The 17,244-nt window shown below is 35.7% G+C and overlaps 1 protein-coding gene across 11 annotated transcripts in view; it reads left to right on the top strand.

Annotated features, from left to right (window-relative positions):
- Nucleotides 1-17,244, top strand: part of foxp1b (forkhead box P1b) — a 195,338-nt gene that overhangs the window by 27,071 nt on the left and 151,023 nt on the right. For 9 of the 11 annotated variants that reach the window (XM_015347192.2, XM_015347197.2, XM_015347198.2 and 6 more), the window contains one exon: nt 631-733. The gene's annotated coding sequence lies outside the window, so the exon portion shown is untranslated. Of the gene's footprint in view, nt 1-449; nt 522-630; nt 734-12,207; nt 12,227-17,244 lie in introns of those variants that run through there. The other 2 variants (XM_015347190.2, XM_069189358.1) reach the window with 2 other exon arrangements.

Genomic DNA, 17,244 nt, shown 5'->3' with positions numbered 1-17,244 from the left:
CTTGAGGAGTGCCCTTTATCATGCCATTAATTTTCTTGGTGAAAAAGATTAACAGTTGGTGAACATCTTTCCATGCTAATGTTCCATGCTTGTGTCTCAGATCTTCACTGATAAGAAATTTGGAATCATTTTAACTTACATGTGTGTAGGCTGGTGTTCGGCTCTACAGATCATGTACACTGCTCTTTGCAAAAAAAAAAATTCCATTTTATCAGCACTCTCATCGTTTATTGTGATCAGTGTCAAGATTGCTCATTATTGCTTATGCAAGCTACTATTATGAGATCTTTCTTTTTTTATTCATACTGAAAGCTTATGCTATAAAAAGAAATGACTGATGACTTAAAATGTATTTGGGTCTAAAGATAAGGGAAGGGAAGATATGCGTCATTATTTAAGGTAAATACATGTGGTTTGAGTGATCACGTTTTTTTCTCTTTATTTTTCAGTTTTAATCAAAGTTCGATATTATTCTGTGTGACGGCACTCCGATCGCTGTGGGTTAAATAGATTATTTCAAGGTACTTCCCCCACCTTTGAAATTAAGTGTTAATTCCTGTTTGTAAGATAAAAAGTTGTTGATGTTTTCTTTACGTTGTTCGTTTATGAATTTATCTTACTATGTTTCAGGTAAGGTGAACTCCAGCCTCCACTGATGTCGAGACGGCAAGGCTTTGCTCGGAGTTCTGATTGAATGGATGGAATGCCTGTCTTACCTAGAGAGGTGAAATCGGTAAGAAAGGATCCCCATCCACATTCCATGGTATTGGTGAAGCAGTTAGTCAAAGGTCTGGTGGATCACAGTACATGATAGACATAGAAAGCAGAAAGTTTTGAATGAGTAAACATTAGTTTACCAATTCCAGAAACACTTTTTTTCTACAGTTTCTACATTTTTAACGTAAGGCTGATGTTTCAGATATGAGTAAAGTGTTCATTTTGTAACTTATTATGTGCATAGGAAAGAAATATAATTTTAAACCCAATGCAAACTTTTTGTAAGTATACAAAGTTCATAAAATAACACTGTGTATATTTCTATAATGGGGTTCATTTTGTTTATTTTTAAACATTATTTATGGTACCGTAATCATTTTAAAACATGTGAAAAACAGCCCTCTTTTAACCCTAAAATGCTTTGCTTCAGTATTTATATTCAGAGTGAAAACAGCCAACAAAGACCTCATAAAGAACATCAAAACAGTATGTTCTTTTGAAGTTGGTTTATATTATTTCCTTATTTAATATCAGTAAAAAACAAGGCATGGCAATTCTCAAGTAAAGCTATGCCATAGTTTTGTAATAAGAAGGAAAAAGGAGTTAGAGGGGCACATTAAGCATTACTGTGAGTGCTCAGTGAATGGAGAAGATCAAACTTTGCTAAGCTGATATTGAAGTAAGAAGATGCAAGATGGAGATGGGCCATTTTATTTACTGCATGTATCTGCTAAGCAGCACCAGATGGTTGTGCAACATTGGCTGCTTACAGCCTATAAAAATGAAAATGAATGCAAACTAAATCATAGTATTTTGTGTAATGCATAAGTAGATCACACTAACCAGATAACTAATTTAGAGGTCCTGCTTTAGTAGTACAAACATCTCCTCAAGAAGCTTAACTGCAATGTTACATTTCTGAGTGTGCTTATGATAAACCAGTTGCTCTACATTGTTCCTTTTTGTAAAAAAAAAGTATTTTTTCAGCTATGGCTGAAAATGGCCTTGTTCACTTTTTGCATCACTTTTTTGCATAGTTGGGTTGTTGCAAGGTACCTTTTCTTAATCATAAAATCTAAAACAAATGTGCAGTTTTAGGCAAACAGTAATAATAGTAATAATAATCAGTAGAAAAAATAGTTAATAATACTTATTAATAAGTTCACAACAACGGCTGTTATTGTTCCTGTTTTAAATAAGAAAAATATATACTACATCCTTGCAATAATAAATTTATAAATGAACGGAAGCTATAGGATAAAAGTCTATAACAGTGGAAAAGCATATGATCATCTAAATGTGAGCATGAATTCAATGGAATGTGGCGCTCCCAATAGAAAGACAAAGCGAAATTAGCCTTGGGTTGCTTGAAACAGGCATTTTGGCTCTTGTTTTCTCATCACACATATGCAACTTTGGAATTACTTAAAATTGGTTTATTCCCCTTCCTTCCGGGTCACATTGCCTTCAGTAATTGACTATATATACTCCCCACCCTTCACCCCTCAACGATGGTTGGGTTGTTGCCAGCTCAGAAGTCATTGTCTGACTTGCTGCTGATCAAAAATCAACATGACATTTGTGTGGAGGTACTGGAATCCATATGTAATTAAATTCATGACTATAGGGAAGAGCTCACGATTCCCCACCTTGCATCAGCAGGAAGGGCGAGGGGGGGATGATGAAACAGTCCCAGCAGGCACCACACTGCTGCGTTTATCCAATCTCAGTGTCAAATTCAGTTTTTGAGTTCTCCGTTAAGCTTGTAATTCCGTGCAATTAATTACAGCAACCGTCAATTAAAAATCTTCCAAATATTGTAGGAGAATTAAATTTCAATTATAAAAATTACATTAGGAAAAGAAGCCCCTAACATTGGTTTAATGAGTTCTGCTGAAGGTGACAGTTGTTATTTTGTGTTGGGGAATTATGTACCATTTGGGGAGTTTTGATACAAATCTGATATGTTAGAGGGGTGTCATTATTCATGCATGTGCAGATTTTACTGAGCCGTGATCATTACACAAAGCATTTTTATATACCGCCTGTCTCCCGCAGTGCCACAAAACATAACGCTTCGTTTAAAGGTTTGTGGGCAATAGTTCGAGTCATTGATCAGTACAGAAAAAGACATCTTGGCGGGCTACATTTACTCAAATGCCAGTGTGAGTTGAGTGCATGTGTACTTTTCAGATATCATGTTAGTTAATCCTGCAGAAAGGGTTTACTTATTGACTGCTCCAAACAATTTAGAATGGCATGCGTTAAAGCATTTTGTTCCTGTGCTTATTTGAAAAGTTGTAAATACCTTAAACAATTGGGCCATTCTGGCTGCTCCCGTGAATGACTGGCGCATGCGTCATTGATAAAATATAAATATAAAAGTCTGACTAATGTCAATCAAAAGTGATGACAAAACCTGTTTTGCTCAGGCTTGTTTTGCTCAGAAAGACAAATTTTACGAAACCTAAATCCTTGAGAGTATCAGATCGGTGTGATTTGAAGTTCTTAACATCCACAATCTTTAGTGTGTTTTTTGTGTGTGGGGAGGGGAGGGTGGGTTCAGATGGTTTTGTTTATTGGCTCTGTCCTTAAATCTTAAACTGCTTTGCCCCAGGGAAGTCGAGAATCAAATGTGTGTTTATATGCCATTCATAAAGCAAATGAGATCATTTTAACAGATAGACAGGGGGAATCATTTTAATTGTGCCATTATCTGCTATCAGTCTCTTAAACAAAAAGTGCCATACCGTGGCTTGAGACAGCAGATGTGCATAGTTGTGGGGCCTTTGGTTTTGAGAAATTTGTGTTTTTGTCTGAGTGTTTGAAGAAGAATAGCTCTAAAATATAAACAGGTTCAGGAGAGAGTTGTTGAGAAGACTAGCCAGCCCTCTGTGACATGTACAAGGGCATTCAGTTTCTATGAAAACATTTTAGGCAGGGATATTTTTACTGATGCTTTGCCTTTTTTAATATGACTGTGGCATTAAAGTGTGTATGTTTCTCCCCAGGCCAACTATGACTGTTACGGGTACTTTCAGTCCTTTGACTGAAATGCAGAAGTGTGAATTCAGAATTTTAGGCACAATTTAGTAAGAAGAAAGACATAGGCAAGTTAGCTTGTTTTGTTACTTGAGGGGCTTCACCAGATTCTGTGATTTTACTTTTTAAACTTGAGGACATCTCTTCAGCCCACTACAACCGATAAGCTATTTTACATAATTTGTAAGAAATCACTTGGGTGTAAGCTAGAACCAGTTTTGTGTGTTTGCAAATATGCACGTATACAAACAGTCATCTATCTTTCTGTCTAAGGCTGTGTTTCTTATTTTGGTGAATTCAGTAGTGGGACTTTTTTTACTGTTTTTTAAGTACAGAAAAGGGACATAAAATACAGATGTAAACACTGAACAGAATTATATTACTGTATATATAAGTAATGTTTAAAAAATACAGTTAATAACTGTATGTGCACATGTGTTATATTAATGTCTGGACTGTCAGGTAGAGCTTTTGAACAGAAGATAGTGAACAATGCAATTTCAGAGAATGAGGGTTCAATAAAAGTCTGGTGATTATCCATCAAAACTCTGAAAGAAGTTCTGTGTTGTATTATAGACACGTTTAGTGACTGATAATTTAACTTGAAGGAAGTCTATGCACTGATACTACATTGTGCTACAGATTGTATCAAGAGTTGCCTTTTCAGTTCTTAAAAGTGAAAAGTGCTTTACACTTGAGCCAGTGCTCTAGTTTCTCAGCTGGTTCTCAAACCTAACGTTCTAGTAAACAGTCGTTCAGTCTCTGGGGTTTCTCTGTGTGATTTCAAATGTGATCAATAATTGGCAACAGGACGAAGCTGCTTATATTTTCATTGTGGATGAAATACTTTTTTTTTTCTTCAGATAGGTTTGTTGGTGTGACAGAAATGATACTGAAATGTTATGAATGACATTGCACATTGTAAACTGGAATGTATGGATAAACACCTATATATATGAGAAGCGGTGCAATTTATTGTTAAAAGTATTTGCACTGGAAAAGTGGTATTTTAAATCAGAACTGGTCATAGTAAATGTACAGCTTGTGTGTGTCTGTGTTTTGTATTTTTTACATTTTGCAATTTAATATTTTATGTGGAGCATTCTTAAAAAACAAAAACTATTTGACAATATTATAAACTGGTCAGTAATGTGTGCTCGTGTAATGTGTGTTTGTAAGAAATTCTACAAATGCCACACAAAAGAAAGTATTAAAGAAGCAGCTTTAGATTTACAAGTGAATCTACATGAATGGACAGTCAAAAATAATATGTTCTGCTGTATGCTTGTTGGGAAGTGATGATGAGTTAATATTTGATTCAAAAAATAAATCTTGCTCCCTTTTCCTGGCAAATGTCTTGAGTGTTTGTGTTATGTATATATACAAACTTGAACTGTTTTCCAGAGTGACCGGTTCTTGTTTAAAAACTGAAATATTTTGCCCAGTAATGTGAGATCTTATAACACATAAAAGTTCAAATCAAATCCCAAGGGATGATGATATGCGCTTCTTGTATTTTCTCATTCACAAATTTGAAACATCCTGCCATCTATGTACAACATGATCATCAGGTTTTGAAATATGTGTGTGATATTTATGTACAGAACATTATTGAAGTGTACTATTCAGATATGACTTGATATTGAAACCTGTGCTCGCGATGCAAGGAAAGAGCTCAAAGCGAATAGGTTCTAGTCAATATCAAAAGGAAACCATGGTAATTTTTTTTTTTCAGATAGCACTTTGTGACGTGAAGCAATTTGTGAAATAATAGGTTTTCATTAAATTCTGCAAGTTCTTTGAAAGACAGCTAGCATACCATGTAATTCTGTTAAAATATTATGCTTTGCATAATGTATTCCTTTTCTTGTTGTGTTCCATTTTTATTATTCATATAAGAAGTGTGGCTTTGGTATACCATACTGTATAATCCTTATTTTGTTTTGTTTGTTCTGGTGGTGGGTACTTCTATCATTACTTGTATGTGTATCTAATATAATTACCACTAGTCTAAATTGTTAGTTTCACAAAGAAAGAAAAGCATGAACATATTGTTTAGATATGACTTTTTAAAATATATTTAAATTGGATTTTTAGGCCTTCTTTATAAAGAGCTATTTTAGTTAATTAATTATATTATTGAAACACTTTTCACTTATTGAACATAAACCAATTGTATTAGTCGGTCAAAAAATAATTTGTTGCAATTATCTCTACTCAGTCCTGCACTGTGAGCTAGTGTAGCAGAGACAAGACAGGAGTACTGTACTGTTACATGGCAGCTTACTGAAGATGACCGTAGTCCATGCTTTTGTTATCACTGATAACAAAATAAAAAAAGAAGACATATAACTGATATCTTTTATTTTCAATTTGGTAATGTGTCCTGTTAACCTCTAAACCATAATACTTGTTAAATTTTAAGGATTGCAATATAATAGCAACAGCCTGTCTTCTAAGGTTACAGTATACTTGGATAACAATGACAGGTTTCCTAATAATTTCACTTTATAATTTAACTAAATCTCAACAAATGACCTTAAAAACTCTTTCCACTGACTAAATTATGTCTTTTTTAATGAAGATTTGTCAGTTTTACCATGCTTTGGTCAGGAACAAAACATATTTTTTTCTCATATAAAATATTTGGGCAAAAAACAAAACAAGCAAAAACACCTTTTTAAAGTTCAAGTTTCAATTTTCACACATCGATTTGTGGTTTCCATGGAGAATGCGAGCTGTTACTTGACAAGAAAAGTCCCTCCTGTTATGACAGTCTTACAGTACTTTATCTGTTGTCTCCAGGTGTAGAAAATGTCATTAGTGAGTTCAGATAAAAATATTTTCTTTTGTTATTCATCTATCACTTAACGTGTTTTTTTAAAAAAAGGTATCGTGAACTGCTGTCTAAACTACTCGTATTTATGTTTCTCACCAGTATCATCAACAGACAATTATTCTCATTTTCTAACTAGCCAAAGAGATATGGTTTGGGTTCTTGATCTTAGAAAGGATGACCATTAACTTCAAGTTATTTAACTTTACCTGTTGCGATGCATGTCTGAATGTTAAAGAATGCTACAAAGAACCCTAGAAAAAATGTTTGTCTTAGAATACATTTCTTGCACAAAATTGCTTGGAAAATGTATTGATATCTAACAGAAATAACTTTTTAAAACAGCAATAAAATAGCTTTGTATTTGCTAGAATTACTGTCATTATTTAAGATTGTTATGAAGCAACTGTAACTTGCAGGACAGAACAAAGAGCGCCAGTTTGAACAATAGCATGTAAATCGTGTAAATCTATTCCCAGTTGATATATATTTGTAAGGGATTTGAAAATCCTTTTAAATAGTCACTGATCCTTTAAAATACCCAGCTTTAGATCTGGTGTAAAGATGTATACACACACAAAACATACAGTTCACGGTCTCTTTTGCCAGATCAGTAACCGAGTGATTTTTCAAGCCTGGTGGGCAATACTTGTGTCCATGCGCAACGCTGATAGACCACAGCTGCATGCAATTTTGAACTCCACTCACTGAAGTGTAATAAAACAATATAAGCATTGCTTGGGGGAAAGATTGAATGTAGTTACCCCAACAGAATGCTCAGGCATATGAAAGCAGTACTGGATGACAAGAAAATTTTGAGTTTTGATTTTGATTGAATTGTGGAATTGAACACACCGACATTATTTGTGGAAGTTTTATTCCTGTGGGGTGTTTCTCATGGAAGTATTCCAAAAAAATTGTGATCCCACCCCTGCACCCCACCCTAGTCCCCCGGTCTGTCTGGCAAATGCCACCTGTGCTAAAATGAATTTCAGTGCTATTGCTGAACGTGTGCAAAATAATTTTTAAAATTGAATGTGTTAAATGGGGAAAAACCACACAATATTGTGGAGATGTGAATTGAGATTGTTACAAAAAATCTAATGATAGAAAAACAGATTGCTATTCGAAGATCTTCCAGTAGTTGTTTTTTTTTGCTTGTCCTCTAGGAATACTGTTGTTTGTCAGTTTCTTCCCGTGATAAAGGCTACATGATTAGCAGGTAGCCACTCGCACGTTTTATGCAGCTTGTTTTAAGGAGGCATTCTGGCTAAGTGTCTTTGTAGTGCTCTATAAACGGGTCAAGTTGCACCTAATGGTGACTCAAAGAAGTTTATGGGCTCGCCCATAATAATACAATAATGAAGGGTGACAGGAAAAGACAAGGATCCAGGAGTGATTCCAGGCAAGTGGCGGTCCGGGAGAATCGGAAACACGCCACCGATGAAAACTGCAGTGAAAAGCAAATTAAACCTCATATCTGCCATCTCTCTTGCTTTTCTCTGCTTTCCTGTTTGGACTTGAAGGTGATTGGAGCCAAGGCAGTGACAGTTGACGGAAGTGCTGCAAGGAGAGAGTATTTATTTACAGTGAATCGTGGTGATGCTTGTTCAGGATGCGGTTTCACGCAGGATGTGCAGTCCCCACCCCCCAGTTTGATCATTTCACAAAAAAAAGGCAACCTGATTGTTTCAGGCCAAAGCCTGCGTGGAGAAAGTATTGTGTAACATGTCTGCACTTGGAATACTCTGTTAATGCGCCATCATAGGAAGTTCCTGTATAGGGACCGAAGGCAGGGATCAAGGCTAGCTTAGATCCAGATGTGTTTATTGCCAACAATAGTCATTATGATTCAAATAGGGAAGTGGGCTAGGTGTTCTTGCCACAAGCTATTGTAAATGAGGGCGTCTGCATCCAGTGCCAGAAACAGTCTCTGACCTTTTTGGATTACTTATATTTCTTTTCTTACCTTTTAGACACCACTTTTAAAAACGTGGAAGAAAAAGGAAAAAGATTTAAGATCTTGTAAATCCCATCTCATTTTGTGGTTCTTCTAAATTATTGTTTTGATTGTCTGTTCTAAATCCTTTTGTCTTTTTGTGATGATACATGGCGTTATCATGGGTTCTCTATACTAGCAGTTCGTTTTAACCCTTCTGCAGAGATATAGTCTGAACATCTTTGTGAAAGTTGTTTATATTTTCTGTACAAGACCCTCAAATGCTTCCCTTTCTTGTTGATATAACTTGATTCATAATGTTTAAGGACAAACACAAAAAAATTAATACAGTTCTGCAACAGTTGTATTGGTGCTAAGCCGCGGACCAGTTCCTTAAATTGAGAAATTAGTCTTTTAATCACCTTAGAAAACAAAATCACAAGTTTGAGAATTTCCCCAGAATGCTGGACTTCATTTGGGGTAGAATTAGTCTAATAATTCTTCTGCTGGTCGAGGACTTTGTGATTGATTTAGTGTTATCACAAGAGGGTGTCTTTCAATGTGTGGATTTGTTTTTTCTCAGTAGCCTTTTCTCAGTCGTTTTGTGTGTCTTAAAAATAATATAGCTAATATTTCAGGATGCACTTAATGCAGTGCAGCTGAGAACTATAAAAATGAAATGAATTTGCTTTATTTCTCTTGTTTTTAAAATCATAGCCCCACTGTTTTTGTGTGTTTTTCAAATGCAAAGATTGATGTAGGTACAGAAAATGTGGGTTTGGATCTTTTTGCAAACTAAATGTATGATTTCCTGTTTGTGGGTTTTTCTTCTTTCTTTTTCTTTGCTTGAAAAATGTAATGTATCTTTTTTTTTTCTTACTAGATTACTTTTGCCACTGTAAATTGGTATTTTGTCAAGATATTTAATTGGCCTTCATGTGTTTAAAGTATTATCAAAAAAAGATTTGGCTAATTCAGTGAAACAATTGATCTCCCAGTGTCAGTGTTTGAGAACGTTCATGTTCTCATACAGACTGTAGAACCAAAACTTTTTATCAAGCATTGCAGGTGGTGTACATAGTTTTCGAAAACAAAATCCATTTTTTTCGGTCGGCTCTTTTTTTCCTTTTCTCCAGAAAATATTTGACAATAGTAATAACAGAATCAACAAAATGTCATTTTGACTACTGGCTTCATGTCGGCACTAGTCCAGAGGAGCTAGAGAGAGATGCTTTATTGATTCTGTAATTGCACTCAGTAGACTGGACAAACTGAACTACGCTGGAGGGCAAGGACAGCTTCTGTATAAAACACATCTGTTGGATGTATGCAGAGCTGGAAATCATTTGACGTTTCTGAACTCAAGAGTTCTTGCTGTATTAAGGTGGCACTACAGCATATTGTTTCTGTAACTCCCTGTCTAGCTTAAATGTGCCAGTGCTTTCACCTGCACCAGATGGCATTGTTTTTTTGTCCTTTTTCTTTAAGGAAGCGTGTTTCTTGCAGCACACCTTTCAAAGTACTGCATAAAAAGAGAAATTCACAGTAGTCTGAATATTATTGGATAGTACACTATATAAATGGGTTCATGGGTTTTCATAACTAATATTACAGATCAGAGAAAGGAATGGCAAAAACATTGTAATTAACTTTACAACACTTTGATGCCAAGTTCACAGAAGCAAAGGAAAATACATCTCTTCAGTTCCTTGACTTTGAAGTTGCTTTAATCTGAGAGGAAAATATGACTGAGTTTGTTTGACTTTTTAGTCTGCAGTAATGACTTGACTCTGATTTGAAACATTGTAATGATACAATTTCTCTGTTTTTGATTTATTTTTTATAGGCATACTGTTGTCATTTGCTGTTGATATGCTAATACCGCATGGATATACAGTAGCTGTTTTAAAAGGGTGTTGATTGTCTAAAGGGGGATTACCCCTTCTGTCAGAGATCACTCCCTAGTGGAGAAATAAAATGTGATGCTGTGTGGTATAAATTATAACCTGGTGAAACATCCATTCTATTTCAGGCTTTCCTCACTTTAACAACCCACTAAGACAGCATTTTGTGTATTGTTATATAAAGGATTGTGAAGCAGGTGAGCAAAACAATGTTTAGATTGTCTTAACATGCAGGGCTTTGAGCCCACTTTTTTATTTAGCTTTCATGATAATATCATTTTAAATCGTAAAGCATCAAGTCTGTTGTATTTCTGTTCTGTCTTCAGACTTTTAAATCTGCAGCACTGGCATCAATTTAAATTGAGCATCACTTAAAGTTCTTCTGTTAACAAAACCATCTCTTAAATTTACAGTTTTGAAAAACACAGTGCAGTAGAACAGCTCAGACTTCTGCTTTTCAGGAAATATGGTTCTCTTTATTTTGTCTGAAGGTTGGGTTTTAGTAAGAGGTTAGATACCTTGATCTGTTATTAGGGGTAGATAGCTGATGTCAGATCATTTTGAAGCTTCTAAATAGTATCATTTTTAACTGAAGTGTAGAACAAAGTGGGATGTCAGAATTTGAAGCCATTTGGGTTGTGAATTGTGTAATATTTAATGGTTTTGATTAGGTTTAATAATAGGATTAATCTTTTACCTATTTACAGGTACGAGGTTGCCTAGTTATCTTTGTAATTTTGACCATATTACTTTTTGTCACAAATGTAAGAAATGTGTTTAGAGGCATTAAGGTGTTTATTGAGAAAACACAAGATTTCCAGTGGGAAGAAGTCCTTCCTTGAAATTCTACCACAAGTAGTTTTAAACAGGGATAATAGATGATTCTTCTTTCTTGCAGGTCTGTCTTACATGCGTATTACATTTTCAAAAAGTATTCTGGTAAATCTTTTACCTGTCAGTGAACTGCTACTCGCTATTGACTGTTCATCTACACTTCAGTAAACATTAATGATATGGACAGGTTTTAAACTTTTAATAGCCATTGATGTTTGAGTTGCTGTGACATTAAAGGTGCAATAAAATGGAAATTTATCTTCTCCTGAAGCTAAAACATTTCATCATATATTTAACAAAAACTAAAGTTCCTTTTGTTGTTTCTGATGCTTTCTTTGTTATTATCATTCTTGAGTTTAATTGCTGCATTTCTAAAAAAAAGATTCTTGGCATGTTGTCCTCTAATTGCAGGGTAGTGGGTTTAATAAATGTATGTGTGTAAGGTGCAGATGTATGATAAAGCTCCTTTGTGTTCTTTTGGCCATAAAAATAATTGTTTTATGTTAAGATGTCCACTCAAGAATGTTGGGACCTCTTTTCAATATTCCTGAAGTACTGAGGCAAAGGCTTTGTTCTGGGCCAGATGGGCAGATGGCTTGGATCTTCTTCCCCTAAACAAGTTTTTTTTTAGGATGACAAAAGAGTAAATACTGTTTAACTTGTAGCACAGTAAACCTCCCTTGTGAGTTTATTCTTTATCTGAATTAAGTTTCACAGCTTGTTTTTTTCCCATTGTTGTACAGAACAATTTTCTTATCGGAGACAATGACTGTGAAAAGGGTTTTTATACAGCTTAGCAGGCAGAACAAGTCTCTGTTCCTCTGTTCTGGATCTTCTCTCTCATCTCTTCTTCAGATGGTCTCTCAAACTATTCTATGCCAATAAAGTGACGACAGGGATCCTTGCGGTTACTGTGTAGCAAGTGTGGAGCACTTACATGAAAAGGCGAAAGAGGTAAAAATCATATATTTCTCAGAATCTCCTGTTTTAGTTTCCAGAATGTAACCTTGCCTGCCTTATGTTGTTGTGGTATGGAGGTCTTGGTTGTAACTTGTCAACTTAATGGAATGACTGGATGACTTTGCCAGCGGTGGGAGTGGCAGACATTGCCAAGAGTTCGCACCAGGTGTTAGAAGCCCCAGAGCAGGCAGGATTACAGGGTAGCTCTGACATACCTGACAAAGTTCTGCCACAGGTGAAGATTCATAATGCTGCATTTGCCTATGGTAGACGTTTTCCAGGTGTGTTGAAAAAGACTAAAAAGACCAATTTCAAGCACTTACCACTAAGGGATCTAAGAATGGGTTGATAGAAATACTCTCCCTTAAATAATTGGCAGGAATTAAACCTACATCGTTGTTCTCAGTTTTGTCACGTTGAAGTAGTAGTTTTAGTTTTTGAGCAAATATTTGTGCAGTATATGCAATTGAGAATTGTAATATTGACTGATGTGAGTATAACAAAAAAAAAATCACAAAAGTGTTTCAGCTGCATAGGTGCTCCTTAGCCAAGGATCCAGAAGCATTTGATGTATGTTGTTTACTACAATGTGAGCAGATATGCAGCCTTGCATTTGGCTGGCTGTAGATTTTTGTCTGATTTTCTTTTTCTGAGCTTGAGATGAAAATGAAATTTGAGGGCTAGTCGATATTGATAATGATACGAAAAGCGGGGGGCAAGATGAAAGAGCATACAGAAACTTGTTGTTTATGCTTAGCAGTTTTTACGAAAGCTCCCTTATTGATGTTGAAGGGAAAGACACTCGATTTGAGTCCACTCATATGCTGTAATAGCAAAGAATAATGTTAAAAGGCAAACGTCTTTGCTCACTTTTCTATTTAAAATAACTCAACTATAATTTAAAAAAAGAAGATAATATATGTAAGTGATTGATCAGTGAGTAGCGACCCCATTATCTCAGTGGCTGTTAATTACACTCATCCTAGCTCAGATGTCAAAAGTCTGATAATTGAAGAACGTAAAAGATGTGCTGCACTTTATTTATGCTTTCCCTTTCAGGTCTAGCAGCAGAATATTTTCTAGTACGTTTATTTATTGTTCGGTAATGCAGTGCTGTCAAAGATGATAATTTTGTAACAGTATTATCGTACATTTGTGTGCTTCAGTATTGTTGTTTTTTTTACCACTTTTCTCCAATTGCTGAAAGCAGCTATTAAAAAGTCATACTTTGCCTTATCTGAAGTTCTTAATATATTGTCATTGACTCTACTATCAGCTAACAATCTCAAAATTCCATATACTGTAGACCTTTAGCTGTGAAAGCTCGTTGAGCTTTCGTAACTACCTTCTATAGGAGTTTTGATCAAATTAGACCTCTTGTATTCCAAAGGAGCTGTCCATGAATTCTGACATCTTATAAGATTGTGCTGTCCTTTTTTCTTGTATGTGTCTTGTTTTTTGTTGATTAATTTGCAGTTACTGTAGGGTACTGGTAATTGACATGACATCTGTGTTTGAACAGTTTGTAAGATATTGCTGCTTATGTAATTTCTATGCTTGCTAGGTTTTGACCCTAGTGTTGAAAATGTGTTAAAAAGAAGCAGTTTTTCAGATGTCTTATTGCCGGAAATATAAAGTAATCAGTAAGGCGATCTAGAGGTACAAACCCCAAGGCTTTGTGATAAAGTGTGTGTAAGATAACCACCGTATCTTGGCCAAATGTTACCTGGCCTTTACCAATCATTGTCTCCTAATAATCCCAATTTATGAACTGGCTTCATCACCCTGTTCTGCTCCACACTGATAGCTGATGTGTGGTGAGTGTACTGGTGCATGTTGGCTGCCGTTGCATGATCCAGGTGGTTTGCTACATATTGGAGGTGGTGGAAGAGAGTCCCATTAGCTCTAAAGCGCTATATAAGCATAAGAATTATTATAAAACAATATAGCAGTCTTTTTGAATCACCAGCAACTGAAGGAACAGGTTCAAATGCTCTGATGAACTCGATGATCATTACAGACTGGTGATAAAGAGTTCAGGTGCAGAAGGTTTTGTAGCCCAGGAGGGTCTGTGTTGTGCTTGCGTGATGTCTCCTCAGTCTGTACATCAGACACTATAGGAATGTTCCCCTCAGTGTACGGTACTAATTTTATATTCTCCTAGTATAAGAAGTGTCAGTACCCGAATATTGTAAGAATTTTTTACTAGTCATTGTTCTGTCTTGGTCAAAATGTAAACATTTGAAATAAAACAGGGGATTTGATTGTTAGGTTCTGATGCCTTTTTCAATCACTTGTGCATTTATGAAGCTTTATATCCATACAAAAATTACCGTTGAAAATTGAAACTGTGTAGCAGGTCTCTTAACACTTTCATAGAACTTGGAGTCCCTTTTCAAGATTGGGTAATACAGACTTCATCAAAACAGTATTTTCTGTGGTTTGTGGAGGGCTTTTTCTTTCTCTGCAAAAATTTGCAGGTCTGTTTTGACACAAAATTCAGATGCAACCAGAATAAAAGACGTGTCTATGAAAGGCTGATCTCCATTTTGAGCCATTAAGAACTTAAACCACTTCCTTTATCATGGCCAGTGACTACATGCTGCTTGATTAGATAAGTTATTATTGTGTACTGTGGTGTTAGAACATTGCTTCCTGTGAAATAAAAATGTGCACACAATCACAATAGGAATGAGTGTTTACATATATGAATTTTCAAATTAAATTAAAATTGATCAAAAGTCAAGACTTATTTGCATACGTTTCTTGTTTCTTGATGGTATTAATGCTCCTTGTATTGACGTAGATGTCCATTCCGTGAATAATGAGAGATGCAGCAGTCCTTTTTCCTTGCTTCTGATTGATGGGTTGGCTTTACAACCAGTAATTGTTATAATGCACTGGTGATGGGAGTGATATCTTTGTAGTGTGGTTTAACAACTCTTGAGACTTGCTGTATGATATTGTTGTTTTGCTTTAGTAATTATGGTTATGAAGTATAAGGAAGAAGCAGTTTGGTGTTTAGTTCTGGTTTGACCAGTGGATGACACTAAATAGTTTTCTTCTTTATGCTGCTTATTATCTGCCCTTGGTTCAATTGTGTCATCCTTCAAAAACAAACCCAACACTAACAGTGGACTTAAAATGTGAATTGAAGTGTTTGTAACAGTGCATGGTGTTTTAAGAAAGGTGTTTAACATATCTTGAGAGTGACAAATTCTTTTTTTTTCTCCCTATTTGAAATAGCAGCACAGCTGTCACATACCCAGATCTCTGGGTGTCAGGTAGGAGTTTTGCGTCCTTCACTGTTTTAAATTTAGTTGTAAAAGTCTGTATTAAACTGAACCATCAGGTATCAGAGCTGCTTTAGAAAAGACTGAACTGCTGAAAGTGTTAAGTCTACATCAACTATGCCTCTGGTATTTTAGAACTGAGGTGAAAATAGTGTTAACACAGGAAAGAAATGGCAGTTGAAATTAAAACAGTTTGACTGGTTTGACAAGGGCTTTGAGAGACAAATTCATAAAGACATCATGAGTGTTTTTGTTTGTTTGTTTTTTGTGCCGTGAGTTTTCCTCTTGTAGGGTAAATGTAGGCGTTTCCAAGAAGTCACACGGCTGTGTGCTGTGTAGTTCAGCAACACCTGCAGTGAGTGGCCAGCTGTGGTGAGGCCACTGAGGCAGATGCTGCTGAATGATATAGTGCATCACCTTGTGGACAGTGGAAGGAATGATGAAATCTTGAGGGGAGAAAAACACAAAGCCAGCGGCAAGAGTCGACTCATAGTAGTGCTGAAAACAGTGTGCTTCACACAATATCAAATGTTCCAAAATTGTGGGGGGAATAAGGACCAAACTTAGTAATTCTTCTTGAATAATAATAATCGCACTTTTGAACAAAAAAATAAATGTCCGTAGTGATATGCGGGGTGAATTTTTCTTCCCATCTTAGTCATATTGAAGTTTCCTTCAACAGACAAAAGTAAGGTCTTGAACAGCATTTGCATACATTTCTACATGTTTGTTTTCATGTAGACCTGAAGGTTAATATTTCATCGGTTGTGAAAAAATAGCACATCTGTTAGGGCAAGTGAGCTTACATTTAATTCAGCACATTGTCTTCTTGTTTAATTCTTCTCTCTAGTGCGCTTGTTTAATGGTTTCTACTGCAATTTGACACATTAAAATAAACTTGTCATCCAGTGGTAGGGGAATGTAATTAAAAGCACTGCCAAGTGTTTCAGCTTTTTCACAAAGTGTAAAAATGACATTTTCGCTGGGAGATGGACAAACACCATACTATAGAAAATATAGAAAAGGATCCTACCCTGATTTAAATTTGCTGCAACCGCAGTGCAGAAGTGGTTATGGTTTCTTAAAAACCCACAAGCACTCTTCCACTAGTTTTGCCAGTTTCATAATACATGGCTTGAGGATATGTTTGTGCAATCATAAAAAAAATGTTGGAGTGGAGACTATCGGTAGTTTTACCACGTTACTGTTCTGTGGTGCAAGAACGACTGAGCATCTTTTACTCCTTCCATAGACGGACAAGGGAGGCCGTCAGAGACCAGAAGTGGGAACTGGCTGCTCCCTTTCCTGACAGGAAAGCAAAGATGATGATGGAAAGAGGCTATGTGAATTCTGCCTTCACATCATTTCAGGATTTGGATAAAAACTGTAGATGATAGTGCTCAATTTCCTGAAACACAGATTGCAGAAAAAGAAAATAAAACATTTTTAATAGATTGCTACATTTTTTAGGAATCGAGTACTGTCCTGGACTCTGAGATTTTTACAGATGTGTGCACATGACAGTGTAGGTGTTTATACGCAGTTTACTCTCATGTGATTTTGTTATTGAAGATGTGAGCTAAAATAATTTCTTAGATAGGATTATCTCAAATTCGTTTTACGTTAAATGCTCATCTGCTGGAAACTCCCCCCCCCCCCCCTATTTTGACCATGTTTGCCAAGACGTAAAATGTGTTTGTTTTAAAAAAAAAATATTTC

This window comes from Lepisosteus oculatus, chromosome 4, assembly GCF_040954835.1.
Source record: "Lepisosteus oculatus isolate fLepOcu1 chromosome 4, fLepOcu1.hap2, whole genome shotgun sequence".
Lineage (NCBI taxonomy): Eukaryota > Metazoa > Chordata > Actinopteri > Semionotiformes > Lepisosteidae > Lepisosteus > Lepisosteus oculatus.
Note: the sequence above shows the minus strand (reverse complement) of the source record. Positions and strands in the feature narration are given on the sequence as shown.